The following is an 11,910-nucleotide window of genomic DNA, read 5'->3' as shown; positions in this document are numbered from 1 at the left end:
TGCTTCTGTGACAGATCCAGATACAGCAACTGTCTCCAGGGCTACAACATACCATAATGACACACACAGACTCACAAGGTAAAAAACAACACTTACCAACCACATGCTGTAGCAGATGGTAATTACAAATTGTTGTATTTGTGCATGTATTTGGCAAAATTACCAACTCTTTATTGTAGGTTTTAGGTTAACTGCGTTTCACGAAGGCCAAGCCAGGCTGATGAGGAGCGACTAGGTTGAGCTAGGCTGAAGTAATTCGGATAGATGCGCGTTTACAGCTTTCCTTAACAGACCGCAAGGTCGATAACACATTTACTGATGCTAAAATGGAGGATATGCATTGTTCATACTTTATACAGAGTGAGCAGCAGCTTCTTGTGGAAGTATGATAACAGGAAACACATTATGCTATATTAGCTAGTTATTAATGATAAGAAAACTAAATATATGTTTTTTAACAGAACCCGTAAGCATGGACCTTTCCTGCCTCATCTCCACACATTACAGGGCAGGCCAATAGAACTAGTTCCCTCATACAAATACCTGGGATTTATATTGGAGAAAGACATGTCTTTTAAATTGCATATTGAGCAGTTAGTCATTAAATCGAAATTAAAGTTGGGCTTTTACTTCAGAAATAGTTCCTGCTTCACACAGAAAGTCAAGAGAAAATTGGTTGAATCTACCTTCTTGCCAATTTTAGATTATGGAGATGTGTTTTATAGACACTCCACGATGTCCCTGTTGAAATCTTTGGATTCTGTGTATCACTCAGCATTGAAATTTATAACCCATGCCAAGTACTCTACCCATCACTGTGTATTGTATGAAATGGTAGGTTGGCCCTCACTCAACACAAGAAGGCTCAAACATTGGTTGACCTTTGTGTATAAATCAATAACAGGACATACTCCTTCATATTTAACTACACTCTTAACATCTAGTAGATCAGAACATAATCTAAGATCAAGTAGATACATACTGTATGATGTTCCACAAACTAAAACAAAGTTTGGAAAAACTGCTTTTTGTTACAGTGCTCCAACTTCATGGAATGAGTTACAAAATCAGCTAAAATTGCAGGTTTTAATTTCACATACTGAATTCAAGTCCCGCCTACATCAACTATATCAACATGTTTGCGCTTGTTTTTAAAATGTGATTTTCTGTTTTTATTTTCTTATTTATTATTGCTGTCCATCCCGGTCTGTCTGTTATTTATTGTATGTTAAAGTGTATTTTTATGTGCTGCCTTCTCGGCCAGGGCTCACTTGTAAAAGAGATTTTAATCTCAATGTGACTTTTCCCTGGTAAAATAAAGGTTAAATAAAAAAATCAATAAAAATTATTTGTAAAAAATAAACACGGCCGCTGTAATAAAACAGCGAGAGAAAGCGTGGCAGACGATCACGGACAGACTGAATGTGTATGTAGCCAAAAAATATACATTAACTGATGACTGCTCTGTATTGAAACCGTCATAATCATACCATTCAAGGATTAAATAATAAAAAATAATTGTCACAACTTTAAATAATAACAGTAGACCTCAGACTCCGGGAAGGAGTGTGACGCTGTATTAAGGTAGATATATAAGAAAAACCTTGTGGGTGCAAGGATCTAAAAGGAAGGACCAGAATTTTTTAATAAATTTGAAAATGAACTAGTAACCAGTGAACTGATGCTAAAACAGGTGTGATGTGCGCTCTTTTGCTTGTTTGAGTTAAAAGCCTTGCAGCAGAGTTCTGAACAGCCTGGAGACGGTAAAGCTCTTTCTTGTTCAAACCAGTAAAAGACTCTTAAAGTAATCCAAACAAGACAAAATAAAAGCATGCGTGATCTTTTCCGATTCTACCATTGGCACCAGTGTCATTAGCTTAGATATGTTCCTCAGTTGGAAGAAGCAGTTTCTAACAAACTGTTTCAGGTGATACTCCAAGGACATCGCTGAATCAAAAACAACATCTTAAGTCAAGGTACCAATATGCTACTTAATCAGAGTAATGCTACTTTCAGGGGCTGTCCTAAGACGGAACACTGAGGTACCCCACATGACAACCCTGTAGTTTCAGACATTCTACTTTACAAAAACACTGAAAGTTCTGTCAGAAAGTTAAGATGTAAACCATTTAAAAACGTATCCAGACATCCCGACCAGAGGGCTATTTCACAAACCAAGATAAGGGATTAAGCCGGGATTTCCCAGTTATCCTGGTTCAATTTAGCCTTGACTCAGTTTCACAAAAGCAGAGGCACCTAAGTTACATTGGAGATTTATTCTGTACAGCCAGCCTGGTCCCGCTGCCTTTTCTGTTCACTCAGCAGTGGTTTTCCCTTATTGTTACCAGCCTGCATTAAAATACAACAGGTGCGTGTTGCTCTTCATTTTAGGAAGACAGTAACTTCCAAGACGACGGCTGCCTGTAACGCGACTGTCTTTATAATCTATCTTTTTAATAAACAGTCTGTACACTTACAAAGTTCTCAATGCTTCGGTTAACATTTATGGAACCTCATTATGCTACCATTGAAGTGTGGTGATATTTTGAGCCTTTTTAGTGGTATAATTTTTGATTTGATTTATTTAATTGTATCAAGAATGCCTTACATATGAAAAAAAGACAATCGAGGATAAAAACACAATAAAGTCCAGGACTTATTTCCATTGTGGTCCTCAACACATAACATCAGGACAAGACAAGAAATTCACAGAGTGTATAATAATCAATGACATAACATAAAAACATTTTTCTTAAATAAATAAAAATAAAAATGGTAACTTGCCCTTTGATCTATTTCGCAACCCTCTCTAGTAACCAGACCTTGATACTTTTTTTAAAAGAGTTTAGGCTGGAAATGACTTTAATATAACAATCTAACTTGTTCCACTGAACTGCCCCTATATAGGCAAAGGTTCCTTTCCCTAACACTGTCTTAAATTTATAAGGACACAGGTCAGATATGCTAGCCTGGTTGACACCAGACCCTTCTCAGTTGTAACTGAGAGTGGGTCTGGGAAAGGTTCATTGACAGTTCATTTCCAAAGGGGCGTCACCAACGGACGCCGCTCAAATGCTTCTGGGCGCAATGGGATAGTCCTTCAACCAATCAGACCAACGATCCGGGTGACGCTGCTTTTCGGTAGCCGTCCGTTCTCTTAATACATCCATGTAGCCGTCATATTGAATGTAATCAAAAAGCTGCTCGCTGCTCGCCGTCGCTGTGCTATCGTCGTCGCGTAAAGCCCGCCTCAACAGTTGTGATTGGTGTAAAGCCCGCCTCAGCGGTTCGAGACACCAATCGTGTCTCGATTTCGGGGACATTGGAAATGGGTTTGAATGGGCTCTTCGCCAGACTGACTTGCAGAGCAAATCTCAAATTTGCCGGAAGTTCGTCAGGGTTTACCCAGGCTACAGATATGCTGCCACGAGTATAAATATTGTGTGTGTCCTTTACCTTAGTTATAAGACACGACAAAAAAATTGGGACACTACCAAACAATATTTTATGGATCATGGTCAGTCTTAACATAGTAACCCGAGACTCCACAGGGAGCCAGTTGAGCTCAACAAATTGTGACCTACCTATATGCGATCTATGGCCCAAGTTCAGAATTACTCTTATTAATTTATTCTGTGCTGTTTGCAGCCTCCCTTTAAGTCGGTTTGTTAGGAGGTACATGTAAATTCAAAGTGGGTTAAAATTAAGGCGTTTGCTAAGATGATCATTGTTGACCTTTCTAAAAATTTAGAGTTTCTGGCTAAAAACTTTGTGAGCCCCGTGACTTTACTCAAAACCTTGTTGGCCATATTCCTGCCATCCAAGTTGTTTTCTAGGATGCAACCCAGGTATTTTACTGACCTTTTTGTACTGACCACAACATTTTTCAAACTGACCCTAAATTCCGAGCATCTACTCAATCTGTATTTTGAACCGAACAAGATAGCCTCTGTCTTACCAAAATGTAAGGACAGCATATTGTCAATCAGCCAGTTGTTTACAGACGAAAGCTCAGAGCTCAGGGTACTCTCTAGTGTTGATTGTTGTTTATGAGACATTAAAAGTGCCGAGTCATCAGCGTACAAAAACAGTTCACATGAACAGGAGTCTGCCATATCATTAATGTATGTTAAAAATAAGGACGGCCCGAGAATGCTTCCTTGTGGAACGCCGCATTCAACTACATAGGGTCAGACAGCACTCCCCCTAAGACCACCAATTGTTCCCTCCCTGATAGGTAAGACCTAAACCACCTACAGGTGGCACTGTCTGCCCCCAAGGGCTCAAGTTTGGCAATCAGTCTATCATGATTCACCATCAAATGCTTTTGGAAGATCCAATAACACCATTCCGCAGAGATTTCCATAATCTATTTCCCTGCGTATGGTGTCGGATAAATACAATAGGCATGATTCAGTAGAATGTGACTTCCTGAATCCGGATTGGAATTTAAACATGAAGTTGTTTTTATTCATGTATTCATTGAATTGCTCATTGACCAACTTTTCAAACATTTTAGAGACTGTGCACAAAATAGAGACTGGTCTGTAGTTACCAGGATCATGGCTGTTTCCCTTTTTAAAAAGGGGAACTACCTTGGCCCTCTTGAGGTCATTTGGGAAAACACCCGATTCAACAGACAGGTTAAAAATATGGGAGATGTAAGGGGCTATTTGGGCAGCGGCATCTCGTAAAAACCGAGGGGATAACCCATCTAACCCAGGGCCCTTAGAGCAGTCTAGCTGTAAGAGGTTTTTTTCCATCTCCCCTATCTCAGCCTTCCGTAAAGAAAATGAGTTGGGCACTGCTCCAAGTTTATTATAGAATGATTTCACCCTATGTATGCTAAATAACCCAGAGGAAGGATGAAGATTTGAGACCAGCTTTTCTGCTATAGAAGTGAAGTAAATATTAAAATGATTAGCAACCTCTTTCTTATTGAAATTCAGCACCTTAATTTTTAGTCCTGTGTTTCTTGGTTTCTTAGCATTTGTCTTAGCGGCCCCCAATTCTTTTAAGGTCTTCCACAACTTTTTTGGGTTATCTTTATTATTTGATATATCATTCTTATAGTGGGTTGATTTTGCGTCTCTAATAAGTTCCTGAGTTTTATTTCTCGCTTGCTTATATAAAATAAAATCATCATGATTTTTAGTTCTATGAAAAGTTTTAAGTGCTTTTTCCCTGGTTTTAATAGCATCATGTATAACTTCGTCAAACCATGCACTAGAACGCTGTTTAACTCTGATCTGTCTGAGAGGGGTCACCTTGTTGATGATTTTTAAAAATTTGTCATTAAACTGTGACCATGCTATATTAACACATGAACAATTTACTACTGGGGACCAATCCACCTCTTCCACATGCATCTTGAAGGTTTCCTGGGAGTAATGTTTAATGATCTTGATAGTACAGTCTTGTGAGAGTAAAAGATTTTTCTACCAGATTTTCTTGTGCAGAAAATTATATTATGATCACTTATGCTGTAAGTAATAGTACCACTTTGAGATATTTTAGATTTGTCTAAAACTAATATCAGATCAATAATACTCTCACAAGTCTTGCTTATCCTCGTGGACTTTTTTACCAGCTGTTCCAGACCAAAAGAGTGACACAGGTCCTCCAGCATTTTGCCGAAAGGATGAGCACAGCCCGACACTTTTGTGTTCATATCCCCCATATCAGCTCTGAGCTCTCTTTGTCTGATAAGTTCAAGAGAACCTGTTCTAACTTGTCATAGAAGGTGGCATGGCCTGGCGGTCTGTAGCAAGCCCCCAATAAAATGGGATTGGTTTTTGGTAAACATATGTCCAACCAAACAATCTCTAAATCACTAGCAATGTCATCTCTACAGTTAAAGGCCACATCAGAGCGCACATATACACAAACCCCGCCCCCTTTTCTATTTCAGTCCTTCCTAACTATACAGTAATTATTAATGGCAATTTCCTCATCGCTTATAGTTTCATCTAACCAACTTTCCCCGACCTCTGATTGTTTCACCAGTTGTCTAATTTCCTCAATTTTTGGTGGCAGACTTCTAACATTAAGATGTAGGACATTTCACATACAGTGTCTGTATACTTATCACCAGTGCTTCATTCTTTTTCAGTGAATATGAATTATTATATATACATATTTTGTAGTTCATATGCAGGTAAACTTCCTTTTTGAGGTTGCAGCAGTGCTTTTAGTCTCACTGTAGGTAGGTGCAAAATGACAACAATAAAAAAACATATGCAAACAAGGTTACCTTCCTCCCACCCTTGATTCTCATGAAATGCTGTTCCCTTTTTTCTGAGGTCATAAACTACCGTGGGTTCAGGTCTCTCTGCATTACTTGTTGACCTCACTGTTAGAGGCATAAAATATGGCCACAGGTAGTTCTCAGAATAGTTGTTGCCATGGTGTTAGAAGCTGTGGAGCATTTGAATTCAGACAGGCAGTGTTGATTTGTTGAGTGCTGTAGATCATTTGAGTGAAGTGTTGCTCAAAGGATCTGGTTGCGGGTGTGGATCTGCTTTACTCTCAGGGGAGAAGATGAAGAAACTGATATTGTAAAAAGCATCTTGTCTCACTTTTTATTTGACAAAACTTGGAAATGTGTTGGAGGTTTTTGGCTGGAAATGAGTGTTTCGACAACTGTGTGGGTGCCAGCAGCAAGCTGTAAATCTTTTATTGTCCGAATGTATGCATGCATGAAAATGGCTTTGTCTTCTATAGACACCTACACTGTAAAAAAGGGTTCATGTGTATGTGTGCATGCATGTTTTCATAGGGCATTTGCGACTATGTTCTTTGTTTGAGTGCATGTATTTACACAAGCACAAAGAAAGACAGTGGATACATCAATTCCCTCGAGTCACACAGCTCAAGTTCAGAAACTTGTGTTTTGACAGAAGGGAGAGAAGACACTCTCCACAAAGACAGAAGATAGCTGATAAGCTGTGCTAACCTGCCGCCACACAGTCATGGCTGTAATGTGTGTATTTGTATTCTTTTGTCTTAATAGCTTAATAAAAGTTAAGACATAACCTGATTAGTTTATGGTTAAGGCTCAGTTGGACAGTTTTAGTTTATTTCTCTTTTTTTTTTTATATTCATTTGATATTAAGATACAACTAGTTCCTTTTCATCAGAATCATAATTAGAATCAGCTTTAATGGCCAAGTAAGTGTGAACACATACAGGGAAATTGACTCTGGCTTTTTGTTGCTCTCACAGTACATACAGCACACAGAAATAGACATATACAGCTTAAACCAAGGACAACAAAGCTGTACATAGTAAACAAGGTATTTGTATTTTAATGCTGTTATCACCATAGGATGGCTATTAACAACAGGCGAGGGGACTGCCGATGAAAACTAGCCATTAAGGTAACTCGGGTGCATTTACTTACTTTTCATTTTTTTCTAAAGAATGTTAATGTCTGTTCATTTAAAAAAAAAGAAAAAAAGATTTTGAATAGAAGACTAAACATACACTTACTCCTTACTTACACAAAATATGTACAGATATGAATTTGTATATAAAATGTATATAAACATATACACGTACATACACATACACACATTTAAACAGACAACGAGGATTGTAAACAGGAAGACAATAGGGCAATGCAAAAGTGCAAATTGTGCTGGAATACATAATGTAATGTAATGTAATATAATGTAATGTATTCCTTTGGACAGAAATGTACTCCACTGTACCAAAAATATAAAATAAACACAAAACTACATTGTGGGAACAGTTTCCCAATGAAGGCTAGATAGTATCTATCTGAGCGAAAGAAGATTTGTTCTTCTTCGATGCCAGACTGCAACCCTGATACTTGATTGCTTAATTGTTTTTCCAAAATGATGTCAACAACATCAAATTTTAAAGGGGACATATTATGCTTTTCCGTGTTTTCTGTCATATCTCCAATGTTATATTTTTGGAATTTTATGTTAAAAGTTGCCGAAACTTCTATTAATGAGGTAAATGTATTTTAGACAAATCCCTGTGAGCTAAAACGTTCTGAAAGCTCCAGTTTCAACCGTTTTTTCTACTCTCGGAAAGGCTGTTTTATGCTTCTGCGTCTACTCCACGCCGTAGCTATGGCGTTGTGACCCTTTCGGAGTTCTGCATCGGGGTTGCTTTGCATTTAACCGCCATAATGCTAAGGGGTGTCGCCTGTGTCTATGTCGCTCACCACCGAAACGGTACTCAGAATGGCAAACCCCATAGACTGTCGTGCTAAAATATTAATGTTATTTGTTTGGCCTTTTCTTGCTTAGATTTTGTAAAAAGTATAGAGAAATAGAAACAGTAAAATCCATTGACCTAGTTACTGTCACCAGAAAATAAGTCTTATTTGCGAGGTGTCTGCCAGCCAGTTTATGTTATGTTAGCAGCAAACTTTAGCACAGCTGCCCACAAAGTACTGCTTGCTGGCGAATTGCTAATTTCAAAATGTTACTGACATATGAATGTCATATCCATATAAATGGATAACCCTATCATTGTAACCAAAATATGTCTGAGTTTATTTGCAAAGTTTATGTCAGTGAACTAGCATGTTGCTACTCCCCACAGTAGGCTGTATGAAACACCGACTATCAACACACAGGACGAGTTCACAGTCCTTGCGGTCTGTGCCGCCTCGACGCAAAGCATCTGCGGGGGTATGCCGTCGATTCGATGCCGAAGCATAAATCAGCCTTAAGTCTTACGCAACTCTAAGCCGAACTTCTATGATTGGTCATCTGCTCCAAGTAGGCAGCACTGGAGTTTTCTTTTTTTTTTTTTTTTAAGCCACTGCGGTGTTAACATTGTCTGCATGTAGCTAATTGCATGCTAACAGCATTAAAATATGTCATCTTGGTTGCCAGTGTCGTTAAATTCTTTCCAATTCCGGGTCACATTACTCCTGAAACATTTTCTGTTAGTAGTATTCGGTTTAAAAGCCTTTATCTTCAATTTTTGACGGTTGAAAGTGCTGCTTCGTTCCACTACAATCTAACATAAGCATACTGTTAATTATTAAGCAGCTACATGCTAACGCAACATAGCTGTAATCTTGGCCAATGCTGGTCATTTCTCCCCAAATTCCGGTCATTTTACTGCTGGGACATGTCCGGTTGTGTAATATTTGGTTTAGAAGCCTTTATTTGTGATTTTTCACGGTACAAAGTCCTGCTATATAGCTACTCCTTTGCAGTAGCTCCAGTTTCAACTAGCTAGTGAAAAACGGAGTGGAGGCTCCAGAGTTTCCAGGAAGCATGCTGACCAATCAGAGCAGACTGGGCTTTTTCGGGAGGAGGGCTTAAAGAGACAGGCATCTCATACAGAGGGTGAATACGAGTGCAGCAGCCATGGGCAGTATGAGAAAAATAAAGTGTTTTTAAATATTAAAGCATGTAAGCACGTTCCTATCTTTCCAACAGATCCCACTTCATCTCTCTCCATAACCACACCTCTGCCACAGCCACAGTCACTCAAGGTGTTCCCCAAGGCTCCGTATTCGGCCCCCTCCTCTTCATCATCTACATCCTCTCCCTGGGCAGATACTCCGCCACTTCAACCTGGACTTCCACTGTTACGCCGATGACACCCAGATCTACCTCAGCACCAAATCCCCCCACAAGCCTCCCTTCTCCCACATCAACTCCTGTCTGTCAGCTATTAAAACCTGGATGTAACACAACTTCCTCAAACTCAACAGCGATAAAACAGAATTCCTTCTCATATCCACACTCAGCAAAATCAATAATCCCACTCTCACCATCGACGGCACAATTGTCTCCCCAGGCCCGCAACCTTGGCGTGATCTTTGATTCCACCCTCTCCCTTGAGGCCCACATCGTCATGTCATTAAAACCTCCTTCTTTCACCTCCAACATCGCCAAAATCAGATGCTCTTTCACACGCCCCGCTGCTGAAAGACTCATTCACACCTTCATCTCCTCCCGACTGGACTACTGCAACTCACTTCTCCTTGCCATCAGCTCTACCAACATCAACCGACTCCAGCTGGTCGCAGCCGCCCACCTCATCACCTGCTCCAAATCCTGGCACCACATCACTCCAGTCCTAAAACAACTCCACTGGCTTCCTATTTCCCACAGGATCACCTACAAAATCCTGGTCCTTACCTACAAAGCCCTCCACCATGTGGCCCCCTTATACCTCACTGACCTCCTATCCCCGTACCAACCCTCACGGTCCCTCAGATCCAACTCAGCCGGTCTCCTCTGCATCCACAAGTCCAACCTCCGCAGTTTTGGGGACAGAGCCTTCTCCAGGGCAGCTCCCAGGCTCTGGAACTCCCTCCCCCAAGATATCCGCACCTCTGAGTCCCTCACCATCTTCCAGTCCCGCCTCAAGACCCATCTCTTCACCTCTGCCTATACATAGCCCCACGCCCCCTCCCTTCTCATTTGTGCCTGAATCTTGTTTTGTTTTGTTGTGCATTGTTTTTATTATCTACCTGCCCTGTAAAGCGACTTGGAGTTTGTGAAAAGCGCTTTATAAATTCAATTTAATATTATTATTATTATTAAACATGTTCTAGTACAAACACAAAATGCAAGTATAATCCTGAAAATGCTATATAATAGTTGCCTTTTAATAATGATTTAGTAATTCTTGCACAGAGAGGTTTCTGATACATATCATAAACTTGAAGATTTGCTTGAATCTACAGCTGTTTTTTAGTCATTTCTGCATGGAACTACTGCCCCTCTGTGGTAACAATATGAATCTTAACTTTTCACAGAGGTCCCAGATGATTGGAGCAGAGATGGAAGGCTGCCTGTAGTACTGGATGAGCAGCAGCAGAGGGGGAACATCTTCATGTTATGAACACAGATGCAGCAGGAAGAAAAACCTGTCTGTACTAACTACTACTACCTCTTTACTCGCAGAATACAATGTACCCACCTTCAAATAGTGACCAAAACTTACATCATACTGTAGATGAATGCACATACTTAGTGTGTGTGTACAATATACAGTATATATTGGCACCGAACCCCCAACTGCTAGCCTGTCCAGCAGTTGCAGCTCCCTCACTCTGTCTTCTCCACATGTGTGCATGTATAGGATCTGAGCATGTGTGTGTATTTCAGGCCTGTGTGTAGTGTGTTCGAACAGAGTGAAAAGATTTGTAAAAAAAAGTATTTATTATTATTATTATTATTATTATTATTATTATTATTATTATTATTATTATTATATACGCTAGTGGAAAGTACTACAGTAAGCACATTTACTCAAATACCGTACTTACGTATACCCCTAATGTACGCTGTATGCTACTTTATACATCTACTCCAATACAATTCAGAGGAAAATATTGTAAGTTTTACTCGTCTATATTTACTTGCAGATTCAGATTAAAAATACAATACATAATCAACACATGAATTATGATGTGTATATTCTGTTATTATAGTTTAAGATAGAACTTTATTGATCTCGGGGGAAAAATTCACAAGCTACCCAGCAGTACGTAAAATAAGTAAAATTAGCCCCACCCTGATCAGCTGTAACAGTAACGTGATTAATGCATCAATAATTATAATACAATGATATAATACACAGTATATTATTCTGAAATAGGCCATGATTGCTTTTTTTTACAAGCACCTGGGTGTTCTTCTGAACAATCAACTGGACCTGGACTGGACAGAAAACACATATGCACTGTTCAAAAATGTGCAGAGCAGACTCTAGCTAAGTTTCCATCCACTTGTCAATCGAATTATCTGAAGTTCGGTAAAAAAACTAATGCGAATAAAGCTGGTGAAAGTGTTTTTCCATCCAACGGCTTTAAAGCAAATAAAAACCTGTGCGTAATGACGTCACATGCTGTTTTGCGGTCAAATTGGTATATCGAATTGATTTGAGACATTTTAAGGTGTT

The sequence above is a fragment of the Sander lucioperca genome, chromosome 4, assembly GCF_008315115.2.
Source record: "Sander lucioperca isolate FBNREF2018 chromosome 4, SLUC_FBN_1.2, whole genome shotgun sequence".
Classification (NCBI taxonomy): domain Eukaryota; kingdom Metazoa; phylum Chordata; class Actinopteri; order Perciformes; family Percidae; genus Sander; species Sander lucioperca.
The sequence above is the reverse complement of the archived record's forward strand: the minus strand, read 5'-3'. Positions refer to the sequence as shown.